Below are 11,917 nucleotides of genomic sequence, written 5' to 3' on the forward strand. Positions count from 1 at the left end.
CTCACAAGATTTATTAGCCGTTAGCAAATCAGTTCTATGTCAAGGCACAGGAGTACTGGGCACAGATGTAGCAGGTTTGCTACCAATGACACCAACTCGTCCTCTCCAGGTAGCAGGAGAAACGTCACAGTTGTCACCAAGAGTCCCCCTCAGGAGAAATCCTTGTTTCTGACCTCACTTCCCCCTCCACGGGGTTATGAAAACCTGAATAAACTGGCTCATTTATCGAAAATAATGTAGCCACCACCATTTTAATCCTTGCAGTCTATTTAAAGGAACTACAGGGCAGACCTTTAAAATACCAACAGCCTTGTGGGTGGACAGTTTCTCAGCTCTCGTGTCTGCCTTACTTCCCCTACATTTGCCTATGCCTGCCAGAACATTTTGTCCCTGTTTGCTGTCACTGCCCAAGTCTTGCAACACGTCAGCAACCTCACCAGCGTGCTTCTGTGATCCCGTGGAAGGGTGACTAACTACCAGATACCCAGCAACCATTCTGGATCTTTCTTGAACACAGGCACTTTTTTTTTTTTTTTTAAGTGCTAGCCAGTGGGAGATCCCCAGGCAACTTTCAGCACTGTGCCCCGGCCACTGGCCTCCTTCCCCGTCCAGGAGTCCAGTGCACAGCCAAGTCCTGCTGGGCCAGCTGGGAACTAGACCACACGCTCTGAAGGAGCAGTCTTAGACACCGATCTATCCATGCACAAACCCTTTTAAGGGTTTTAGGCCTCCATTTTGAGATGTTTTGGTTTACAGAAGAAATTGAGGAAAAAGCTAGGGAGTAGAGGGTTTGTGTCCTTTGTAAACCTGTTTAAATAGAGAAATTAAAGTCAAATAACTCATAGTTATAACACATGGCCTTTTCTTTTCTTTTCTTTCTCCCGCACTCTCTCTCTTTGAGGCTAGGATTTCCCTGTGTACTCTAAGGTAGGCCCGGCTCATTATCTTCCTGTCTCAGTTTCCCAAATGCTGGGGTGACAGCAAATGCCACCAGGATCTTTTCCTTAAGATGTTTTCTCCAAAAGAGACTAGTTTGTAGCAAGAAGCTATGATAATTTGGGCTGGGGTTGAGGTTCAGTGGTAGGGCACTTAGGTAGCACACACAAGGCCCTTCATCAAGAATCTTACACAGAACCCAGGAGGCACAGACCCTACCCAAGCCCTGTCTGTCTCTCTGAGTCTCCGTCTCTCTGCTGCCTGTGGATCAGGATACATCTCCAGTTCCAGCACCATGCCTGCCTGGCTGCCTGCTAGCATGCCCCGCATCATGGTGGCCACGGACTCACCTTCTGAAGCTGTAAACAAGCCCCGGTTAAATGTTTCCTTTATGAGTTGCCTTGGTCACGGTGTCTCTGCACAGCAGCAGTACCATGACTCAGCCCCTGGGCCCCAGGGTGGCTCTATCATACGCTGTGTTACACTCCTCCACATGCCTCTGAGCGCAGTAGATCTGGGTCATAGGGCACTCCTCTCTCCAAGTTTTATTTATTTATTTGTTTGTTTTTGTTTTTCGAGAGAGACTGTCTCTGTGTTAGCCTTGGCTGTCCTGGGCTAGCTTTATAGCTGGCCTCGAACTCACAGCGATCCGCCTGCCTCTGCCTCCCGAGTGCTGGAATTAAAGGTGTGCACCACCACGCCCGGCTCTCTCCAAATTTTTAAAGGGAAGCTGCCCCAATTTCCACAGAGGCTAGACCAGCTTGCAATCCCAGCAACAGAGGGCTTTTGTTTTCTCCACACCCTGACCAGCATTTGTAGAAATACCCCTACCCCTCATTGAAATGCTCCAATTTCACTTTTTAATATTGACTCGATTGGCTCTGTTCCTCACGGAAGTGCAGCCTCCTGCCTGTATCACATTCAAGCGCCTGTTGGCCACTCAGAGAAACAACTGCTGCCCCTTCACGGACATGCATTCTCCTATTGCTCTGAAAGACCCTAGTACCTTCACATAGCCATCATGCAGAAAGTCTGTCTTTGCTTCCAAATGAAGACACCTCAAAACCCGCCTTTCTGCTCTAGCCACTGCTGTGTCTGGCCCTCCCTCCACAGCCAAGGCAATGGAACGCAACCACAGTTAGTCCCTCCGTTTGTTCGCCATAGTCATAAAATCAAATCCACAAGAAACACTGACAGCTACTGCTTCGTCCACTTCCTCTTAGGCCAGTCCACACCCGGTGTGTAAGAGCTGCCCTGCCTTTCCAGTGCTTCCTCACAGATGAGCTTGGCACCCCAGTCTCTTCTCTGCTTACTCTACCATTCCCAGTAGGCCCAGGGACTGTTGGGTGTCCCTCACCCCCACCCCAGGGCAGTCAGCTGGGCCACCTCTCTGACACTTTAGACCTCTACCTTGGACTATGTATCTCCATCAGAAAGGAGGTATGCTTTGCTTTCTGTAGTAGCCACAGCCACAGAACCTAGCTGCTGTTGTTGTGTGAGACATACAGTCCAGGCTGGCCTTGAACTCCTGACCCTTCACCCTCCACCTCCCAGGTGCTATGATTATAAGCCTGCACTACTAACGCCAGCAAACCTTCTTATTGAAGAATTTCTTAGCTCAGCTGCCTGAGCCCACAGCACGTCCATAGCACCTTCATGCACTAATTTTCCCCTGCCACTGCTAACATGGCCTAGTGGCAGCTTACTTCCAGGCTCTGGAGACACACTCAAAGGGTTTCAAGAAAGTGTCAGTCCTTTTTTTTTTTTAAACCAAGAGTGAGACCTTGGGCAAGAAAGCCACCAGGTGGCCAGCACTCTGGAGGTGCGACAGATTCCCAACGTTCTGTTGAGTTAGTTCAAAGGCAGCCTGTCTGTTTATCCAGTTCCAGGGGGCCAGGGCTGCACAGTGAGACCCAGAGCCTGGCACGCAGTAGGCAGAAATGACTCAAGTAGTTTCCAGCCTAGATTAAGAGCACTGCTGAGAAACTGGAGGCAGTGAGTAAGACCTGCAATCCCCCGCACTCAAAGGGTTAAGGAAGGAGGAGTTTCCGGATTCAAAGCCAGTCTACCATAGTGGGAGGTGGTCACCACACCCATCACTCCCAAAAAATAAACAGCCCTAGAGCCCTAGTGGTTTTCTTTCTTTCTTTCTCTTTCTTTCTTTCTTTCTTTTTCTCTCTCTCTCTCTTCCCCCCTGTCCCCCCCCCATTTTAGAGGGGTTTCTCTGTGTGGCCTCGGCTGTCCTGGACTCGCTTTGTAGCCTAGGCTGGCCTCGAACTACTCACAGAGATCAACCTGTCTCTGGTCTAGTGTTTTCCTGATCTGATCACTAGGAAAACAACCAATCCCACTCGGAGCTTTCCGGTCAGAAGCAAGTCTCCCATCGGCTCCCTGAGGCAGTCGGATTAAAATGCCGACAGCATTGAATCTGCTCACTCAGGAAGGAAAACAGACCAGAAGCTCCGGGCAAGCAGAGGGAGGGAGGTGGGCAGCCAAGGTCCATGTGACGTCACCCTCCTTCAGGACCACAGGTGCACAGCAGCGGGGTGTGCAGGTCCTGGCACGGGGGACCCTTACCCGCCCTCCACGCGCGCGTACTCACCCCAGCCCGCCGCCTCCCAGGCTCGCACCCGGCAGCAAGCTTCGAACTGTGGGGGTGGCGCCTGTCGCCGGCTGGGTGTCACCGCGCCTTTAAGTCCCTAACCTGGCACCCCGCCCAGGGCCGCGCCCGCTCCTCCCCTCCCCCCAGCGCCCTCCCAGCGTCCCCCACCCCCAACCCCCGCCCGCCCGCGGTGCTTTCCTCCCGGTCGCGGGGAACTCCACGGTGAAAACCACACGCACTTCCTCTTCACCCGGGTGGTAACCCCGGCCGGCCGGGGATTTCCGTGACCTTCGGGGCGTGACTTCCTGGGCCCAGCTCGTCCTTCTGGCATTTACTGAAAATTCTTGCTTTAATAAGGTGGCCAGTTCCTAGGAAACATTCAAAACAGATGTTCAGCCGTTGTCTCCTCCTGCCTGGAAGAGGCCCTGTCCCAGCCTGCAGCCTCCAAGTCCCTCAGTGAAAAAGGCCAAGACTTTCCAGTCTACAACTGCTAAATTTTAAAAAAAGTAAATTTGACGTGGCGGTCGGGGGTGGGAAACAGCCTGTGTAACTCTGTAAAAGTCTGTCCGCTTTCACTTTTTGTTTTGTTAAAGAAAGAAAGAGATGAAAGGAACATTTAAAAAAAAAAAAAAACATATAGATCTCCTTTTCAGTTAACTTTAGTTGTTTTAAAGATCCAAACTAGAGCTGCAGGTTGTAGCAAACGCCTTTAACCCCAGCACTTGAAAGGCTGAGGCAGGAGGATCTCTGTGAGTTCCAGGACAGCTTGGATTACATAGTGAGACTTTGTTTTTAAAGATTTTAGAGCTAAGCTTGTATTTTAAAAGTTTGTGTGTGGGCTGGAGGAATGGCTAAGCATTTAAAGAGCTCTCGCTGCTCTTGCAGAGGACCAGGGTTCTGTTCTCAGCACCCACAAAGGTGACTCACAGTCAGCTTAACTCCAGTCCCAGGGGATTCCTGCCCTCTCCTGGCCTCCACAGGCACTGCACCTGCCTGCACACAGGCATGAGGCAAATACCTCCACACATAGAAATACATACATACTTTGTAAAAATTAAATTTAAAACTTTTTTGTTTTGGTCTGTTTTAGTGTGGGTTTTTTTTTTGGGGGGGGGGTTCGAGACAGGGTTTCTCTGTGTAGCCTTGGCCACCCTGGACTCACTTTGTAGACCAGGCTGGCCTCGAACTCACAGCGATCCGCCTGCCTCTGCCTCCCGAGTGCTGGGATTGAAGGCGTGTGCTACCACGCCCGGCTCTTAGTGTTTTTTGTTTTTTGTTTTTTTTTTCTTGTGTTTTTGTTTTGCCTTGTTGTTCTTTGATTTATAAGCAGGATGAATAAATCTAGAAAAACAGATTTCTGGCCTTTAATTTCAACACTTGGGAGGCAGAGGCAAGCAGATCTCTGAGTTCGAGGGCAGCCTCGTCTACAGAGTGAGTTCCAGGACAGCGAAGGCTACATAGATAAAATCTGTCTTGAAAAACAAAGGAAACCAAAAATCGAAAACAAACAAGCAAACCCTTGGCTTGTGGAGTATGACTCTGTGTGCCTTCCTCCATCTTCATTGGGTTAGCATCAGACTTAAGCAGCTGTAATCTAAGGAGGAGGAACCTGCCCTGGTCATTCTAGAAACATAATGCTGCATTGTGGACTCAGCTGAGGCCCAGCAGCAGCAGGTTCCAATGGGAACTCTACCAGGAATGCTAAGTCTGTGATCACACAGAGATTTCCACCTACTTTTGAGCCTCTTTTTGAGGGCAGAATCACACCCTGAGAGCAACAGTTTGCACAATTTTACTGCTGGCTTCTTTTTTTTTTTTTTTTTTTTTTTTTTTCCATTAAGCAAGGTGTGGTGAAATGCCTGTGACCCAGAACTTGACACTCTGGGTCAGAGGACAGCTGTGAGTGTTGGAATACAGGAATTGCCTCACAAGCCACTCAGACTCCAGTCTCTTTCAGATAGGGATGCTTTACTAAGGGAACACACAACCTCCCAAAACAAGACTGATTGCAGTCAGGGCCACAGAGGGGACTCGGGAGCCTAACTGTGACCTCGACCTGTTTCTCAGAGTCAGTTTAAAGGCATAAACCACAATTTGTTCATACAGGGGGCAGATGGTGAAACAGGGTGGTCAGCTCTGACTCAAATTATTTTTCTGTTTTTGTTTTTGTTTTTGTTTGAGACAGTGTTTCTCTGTGTACCCCTGGCTGTCCTGGACTTGCTTTGTAGACCAGGCTGGCCTCGAACTCACAGTGATCCGCCTGCCTCTGCCTCCCGAGGGCTGGGATTGAAGACGTGAACCAACACGCCCGGCTCAAATTATTTTGCTAACAAGCAGTTGTAATTGGCCTTTAGTTTGATTTGGTCCTACATGAAATAAGTGAGGCAGTGCTTAGGGTACATCCAAAGTGCAACCAAGTATGCAGATAACCAGAGTGCAGCCAGAGGGTAGCCAAGTGTGTATGAATTAAGACACCATTGAATCATCTAGTGTAGGCTAACTTGACCCTCTGGCGGAGAGTGTTAATGTCAGCTATGAATAACTGCTTCTTGGAAGCAGAGTTGAATTTTTTTAATTTTTTGAACTTTATTCCACCTTATAAAGAAAATGGAAATTGAATACCAAAATGGCTGCTGCTATGTCAAAGAGCAGGCCTGAACATGAGCTGTCAACACCTACATCACAAAATGAGTTCCAGGACAGCCTGGACAAGAGTTAGACTATGGGGGCACTGAAATGACTCAGTGGTTAAGAACACTGCCTGCTCTTCCAAAGGACCCGGGTTCAATTCCCAGCAACCATATGGCAGCTCACAACTGTCTGTAACTCCAAAGCCCTGATGCCCTCACACCAATGCACATAAATTTAAATTAAATAAAAATAAAAAAGAAGCCGGGCGTGGTGGCGCATGCCTTTAATCCCAGCACTCGGGAGGCAGAGGCAGGTGGATCGCTGTGAGTTTGAGGCCAGCCTGGTCTACAAAGTGAGTCCAGGATGGCCAAGGCTACACAGAGAAACCCTGTCTCGAAAAACAAACAAATAAATAAATAAATAAATAAAAAGAGTTAGACTATGCCTCAACATAGATAATAATTAGAACTAATCGGTGGGCATGGTGGTATACCCCTTTAATCCCAGAACTCAGGAGGCTGTGAGTTCGAGGCCAGCCTGGTCTACAAAGCAAGTCCAGGACAGCCAAGGCTAACACAGAGAAACCCTGTCTGGGGGGAAAAAAACCAAAAACAAACAAACAAAAGAACTAGAATTAATCATCTTCTGGATAAACTCTAACTTGCACTGGGCAAGGACAATATATCTTCTATCCAATTCTTTATCCGTCATCAGAATGTCTGCACATAATAGGTGCTTAGCCAAGGGAAAAGGTGGCTGGGTCACAAAAAGAACTCTGCCCTAGGGAGCATTAGGCAGTGGAGATATAGAATAGTGCAGCTATAGGGACAAGGAAGAATAATCAGGACTCCGCCCAACGGAAGGTTCCAATGTCCTAGAAACCATGAGACTTAGAGAAGCTGCAGACTCAGCAGGCAGCTCCTGGGGGGCGTTGGCAAGGAAACTTGCAATGTGCAGGTCCAGGAGGGCAAAGGTGAGCTAAAGCAGATGGCTTCGACGGGAGGGGGAAAGGAGAGGGTCCTAGCCCCAAGAGTGTTGGAGGCAACTCCCACACATGAGGAAGTTCTAGAAAGGAGATGAGTGGCACCGTGAGGGAGCAGACCACTAAGTGGCATGGTAACAAGAATTTCAATGCAAAGGGGGACTGAGAGATTTGTCAGAGAGAAATGCCCCAAATCCCAAAGGAAAGACGTCCCTTTCCACATGATGGGGACTGGTAGGGTAAGAGGACGCTCCCTACACACCAGTGTGGCTTTCATAGTAAAAGTAGACAAAGCAGAGGGCTCCGTAGTGACACTAGCCCAGCAGAAGGGAGAGACAAATAGTTAGAGCAGGTAGAGGAAAAAACAGCTGGACAGGAGCCTGTGTCTTAGGAAGTAGAACGCTCACTTGGTTAAGGCCTCCCCAAGGGCGCAGCAGGGAGATGATGCCCATGTGGTGGGGCCCCAAAGGGCACAGCAGAGAGACGATGCCCACGTGGTGGACCCCCAAAGGGCACAGAAGGGAGATGATGCCCACATGGTGGATTCCCCCGAAGGGCACAGCAGGGAGACGATGCCCACATGGAGGTCAGCCCAAAGGGGCACAGCAGGGAGAGAGGACATGTACAAGTATGTAAGGAGAGATGGATGGTTAGAGTAGGTAGAGAAAGGGAAAGGAGATGGGAGGGGCAAGAGGGGACAGGGGACAGGGAATCAGGTACAGCAGCCAGGAGGCCAAAGGCACAACAGGATGGTTTGTCTGACCCCATCTCACCATTTGTCCCTTAATCTTCATTTGATTGGATTTGGAACCACCTAGGATACACATCTTGGAAAGACTGGAGAGAGAGAGAGTGAGAGAGAGAGAGAAACAGAAAGAGAGAGAGACAGAGACAGAGAGACAGAGAGAGAGAAGGAAGCCAGCCAATTTTCTTGTTGTGATGAAATATCCTGGTTAAAAAGCAACTAAGTGAGGAAAGGGTTTCTTGGCTCATGTTTTCCGATCAGAGCATCACTGAGGGGAATGATACGTCACACCTGCAGTCAGAACCGAGAGACGCAGGGATGCACTCATGGGCTGCCTGCTCAAACAGCTTGCTCTCATCTTGTACTAGTCAGTGCCCCAAGCCTAGGGAATGGTACCTCCCACTAACATCTGTGATCAGCACAATCCCTCCCACAGGCCGGTGTCCATTCACTTCAGGCCCAGGACAGTCCTAAGAGACTTTAACTGCTGACTAAATGAATTCAAGACATTTATGGCCTTAGTTCCACCCTTGTGCTTGCTGATAAGAAGAGATAAGCTAGGGGCTGGAGAGATGGCTCAGAGGTTAAGAGCACTGACTGCTCTTCCAAAGGTCCTGAGTTCAATTCCTAGCAACTACATGGTGGATCATAATGATATCTGCTGCCCTCTTCTGGTATACATGCAGGCAAAATACTGTGTATATGATAAATAAATAAATCATTATTTAAAAAAAAAAGGGGGGCTGGAGAGATGGCTCAGAGGTTAAGAGCACTGTCTGCTCCTCCAAAGGTCCTGAGTTCAATTCCCAGCAACCACATGGTGGCTCACAACCATCTAGAATGAAATCGGGTGCCCTCTTCTGGCCTGCAGACACACATGTGTACAGAACACTGTATAGATAATAAATAAATAAATAAATATTTTAAAAAAAAAAAAAAAGAAGAAGAGATAAGCTAAGCGGAGCCTGAGCAATTTACCAGGATTCTCTGGACCCACAGGACCACTGATGCCAAGGGCAGGGGCAACCATAGTCCCTTCTCAAGGGCACAGGAGTGGGCCAAGAGCCGGGTGGTGGAGGTGCACACCTTTAATCCCAGCACTTTGGAGGAAGAGGCAGGTGGATCTCTGTGAGTTCGAGGCCAGCCTGGTCTACACAGCAAGTTCCAGGACAGCCAGAGCTGTTACACAGAAAAACCCTGTCTTGAAAAACAAAAACAAACAGAGAGAGAGAGAGAGAGAGAGAGAGAGAAGAACAAGCGTTTCAGACCCACCCACTCTCAAGGTCACGGGAGGCAGCCCAGCTCTGGAGGAGTGTGACATGTGCGACCCTCAGAGCACAGGAGAGAAGCAGGCAAGGCTGATGGACAGCAGGAGGCTTGGCTCAGCAGGTCCAACGGTGGCAGCAGCGGAGTTTTGAGCAGGCCTGTGTCTCCAGAGGCTGGAGAGGTTAGCTGTGTGAGGCAGAGGCCTTAGTTAGGCTCAATGCCCAGGGACTTCAAAGCAGAAGACAATGCCCAGTCTTTTAAGCATTACGACTAGAGGTCGTCTCAGAACTCTGCTTGGCTTTGACTTAGCTGTGTGATTGCTGCAGCCACACAGAGTCAGGGTCACCCAGGCTATACCATGCCCCACCCTCTGAGGTTCCTCCTGCCTGAGAGCTGCTTACCCCTATAACCTGTTTCAGTAGCTAGCTGAGGCCGGCTGTCAGAGGCCAGCACCCCATCCCTCTGTGCAGGGCTGTGCCTAGCTGCCTTCCTGCTCGGCCTGTCATATCTGACTGCTCTAACTTGGGGCCAGCTTTCCCAGAGTACATCCTGCAATCGAGCATACACTCCTGACTCCATCCAGCCTCTACTGTCTAGGTGATTCCCCGAGTTACCATTCTGCACAAATCTGTTTGCCTTCCTGCTCAGATGCAAAAGTGTCCTGGTATTTACAAACCTAGGAACCACAAAGCTGAGGTGGGTCAGCATCCCAGGGGAATGGCATCCCAGTAGAAAGGCCTTATTAGTAAAGTGGCCAAGATGGAGCTAGAAAGATAGATGGCTCAACAATTAATCGCATTCTCTGCTCTGGCAAAGGACCGCAGTTCAGTTCACAGTTCTCTTTTTTGTTGTTTGTTTTTTTGTTTGTTTGTTTTTTTGAGACAGAGTCTCTCTGTGTAGCCTTGGCTGTCCTAGACTCAGTTTGTAGACCAGGCTGGCCTCGAACTCACAGCAATCTGCCTGCCTCTGCCTCCCAAGTGCTGGGATTAAAGGCGTGCACCACCACCGCCCGGCCAGTTGACAGTTCTCTTATCTGGCAATTTACAATCACCTGTAACTCCTGTTTCAGTGATACAATGTCTGGCTTCCATGACAACTGGCATGCATGTGGCACATATGCATACATACATTTTTTAAAGCTGGGCAGTGGTGGCGCATGCCTTTAATCCCAGCACTCAGGAGGCAGAGGCAGGTGGATCAATGTGAGTTCGAGGCCAGCCTGGTTTACAAAGTGAGTCCAGGACAGCCAAGGCTACACAGAGAAACTCTGTCTCAAAAAAACAAACCAAACCAAGCAAACATTTTAAAAGAATGTTTAAAGCTGGAAATACTATTTTGTTTTCAACTAAGATAGTTTGAAGTCACTTCAAAGCAAAATCTCATTGTACATTTTAGTTTACAATGACACACAAAGTAAACACTAAATACATAAATATTAAAAGTAAGAGGTACTCCAGAAAACATAAAAGTGTGAACTTCTGAGAGTGCTTTAGAAATACCCACGTAGACTGTGTCCTTCCGCACTCAGCAATTACCACGTGGCACTGCGTGCTTAGAAAAGGAAAGAGAAGAAAACGTGCCTGGCAAGCTCTGAGGAGGCTGCTTGCTCTGTTGCCTGTGCAGCGGCTGTGGCTCCAGACAGCAGAGCGTACCGCAGAATGCTGTGCTTGCTAAATAAGAGCTTGAAGCCAGGAGAGCTGGCGCACACCTCCAGCCCTGGCACCTGGGCACCAGACCCAGAAGCGGCAGCAGTTTCACACTAGGTTGAGCTATAGTGGAAGTTCCAGGCTAGGGTGGGCTACAGAGTGAGCAAGAGGTAGGGAGGAGGCAGGGAAGTGTGGGAACCTGCGTCTTCCTCTGCGTGTGCTTTATGCACACTCCTCTCCCAACACTGCACTTGGCCGTGCTGAGCTGCACACGTGCCACTTTGAGTAATGGTGGTTGCTTCTCCTTGGCAGCTGGAGGGCAATGTCCCATTCCCCTTCTTGTTTTGGTTTTGTTGTCTTGTTTTGTTGTTTTTTCAAGACAGGGTTTCTCTCTGTAGCCTTGGCTGTCCTGGACTCACTTTGTAGACAAGGCTGGCCTCGAACTCAGTGATCCTCCTGCCTCTGCCTCCTGAATGCTAGGATTAAAAGCATGTGCTACCATGCCTGGCTTCCATTCTCCTTCTAATATGTCAAACATGTCCCAAAATACACTTGGGGATGGAAGATGGGGTCTATGAAACCTAAACAATTTTGGGTGTATGAATTTTTTTTAAAGATTTTATTTATTATGTATACAGGGCTCTGCCTGCATGTACACCTGCAAACCAGAAGAGGGCATCAGATCCCATTATAGATGGTTGTGAGCCACCATGTGGGTGCTGGGAATTGAACTCAGATCCTCTGGAAGAGCAGCCAGTGCTCTTAACCTCTGAGCCATCTCTCCAGCCCTGTCCAGGGCTGTCTCTGATCTGGACTCTGTTTTCTGCTTTTTGATCACTTTCTCCTAGCTGGACTGCATTGTCTGGCCTCAATGGAAGAGAATGCGTTTAGTCCTAATGGGACTTGATGTGCCACAATGGGTCTGTAGGGGTGGGTGTAGGGGGCTCGCCTTTTCTGAGGAGGAGGGGAAAGAGGAAAGAGGGTGGGACTGGGAAGAGAGGAGGAAGGAGGCTGCATTTGGGATGTAAAGTGAATAAATAAATAAGTAAATTTAATAATACTAACAATAAAAAGCACTTGTGCAACTGTAACAATGTGACGTGAGGCCT

Source organism: Acomys russatus, chromosome 14, assembly GCF_903995435.1.
Source record: "Acomys russatus chromosome 14, mAcoRus1.1, whole genome shotgun sequence".
Lineage (NCBI taxonomy): Eukaryota > Metazoa > Chordata > Mammalia > Rodentia > Muridae > Acomys > Acomys russatus.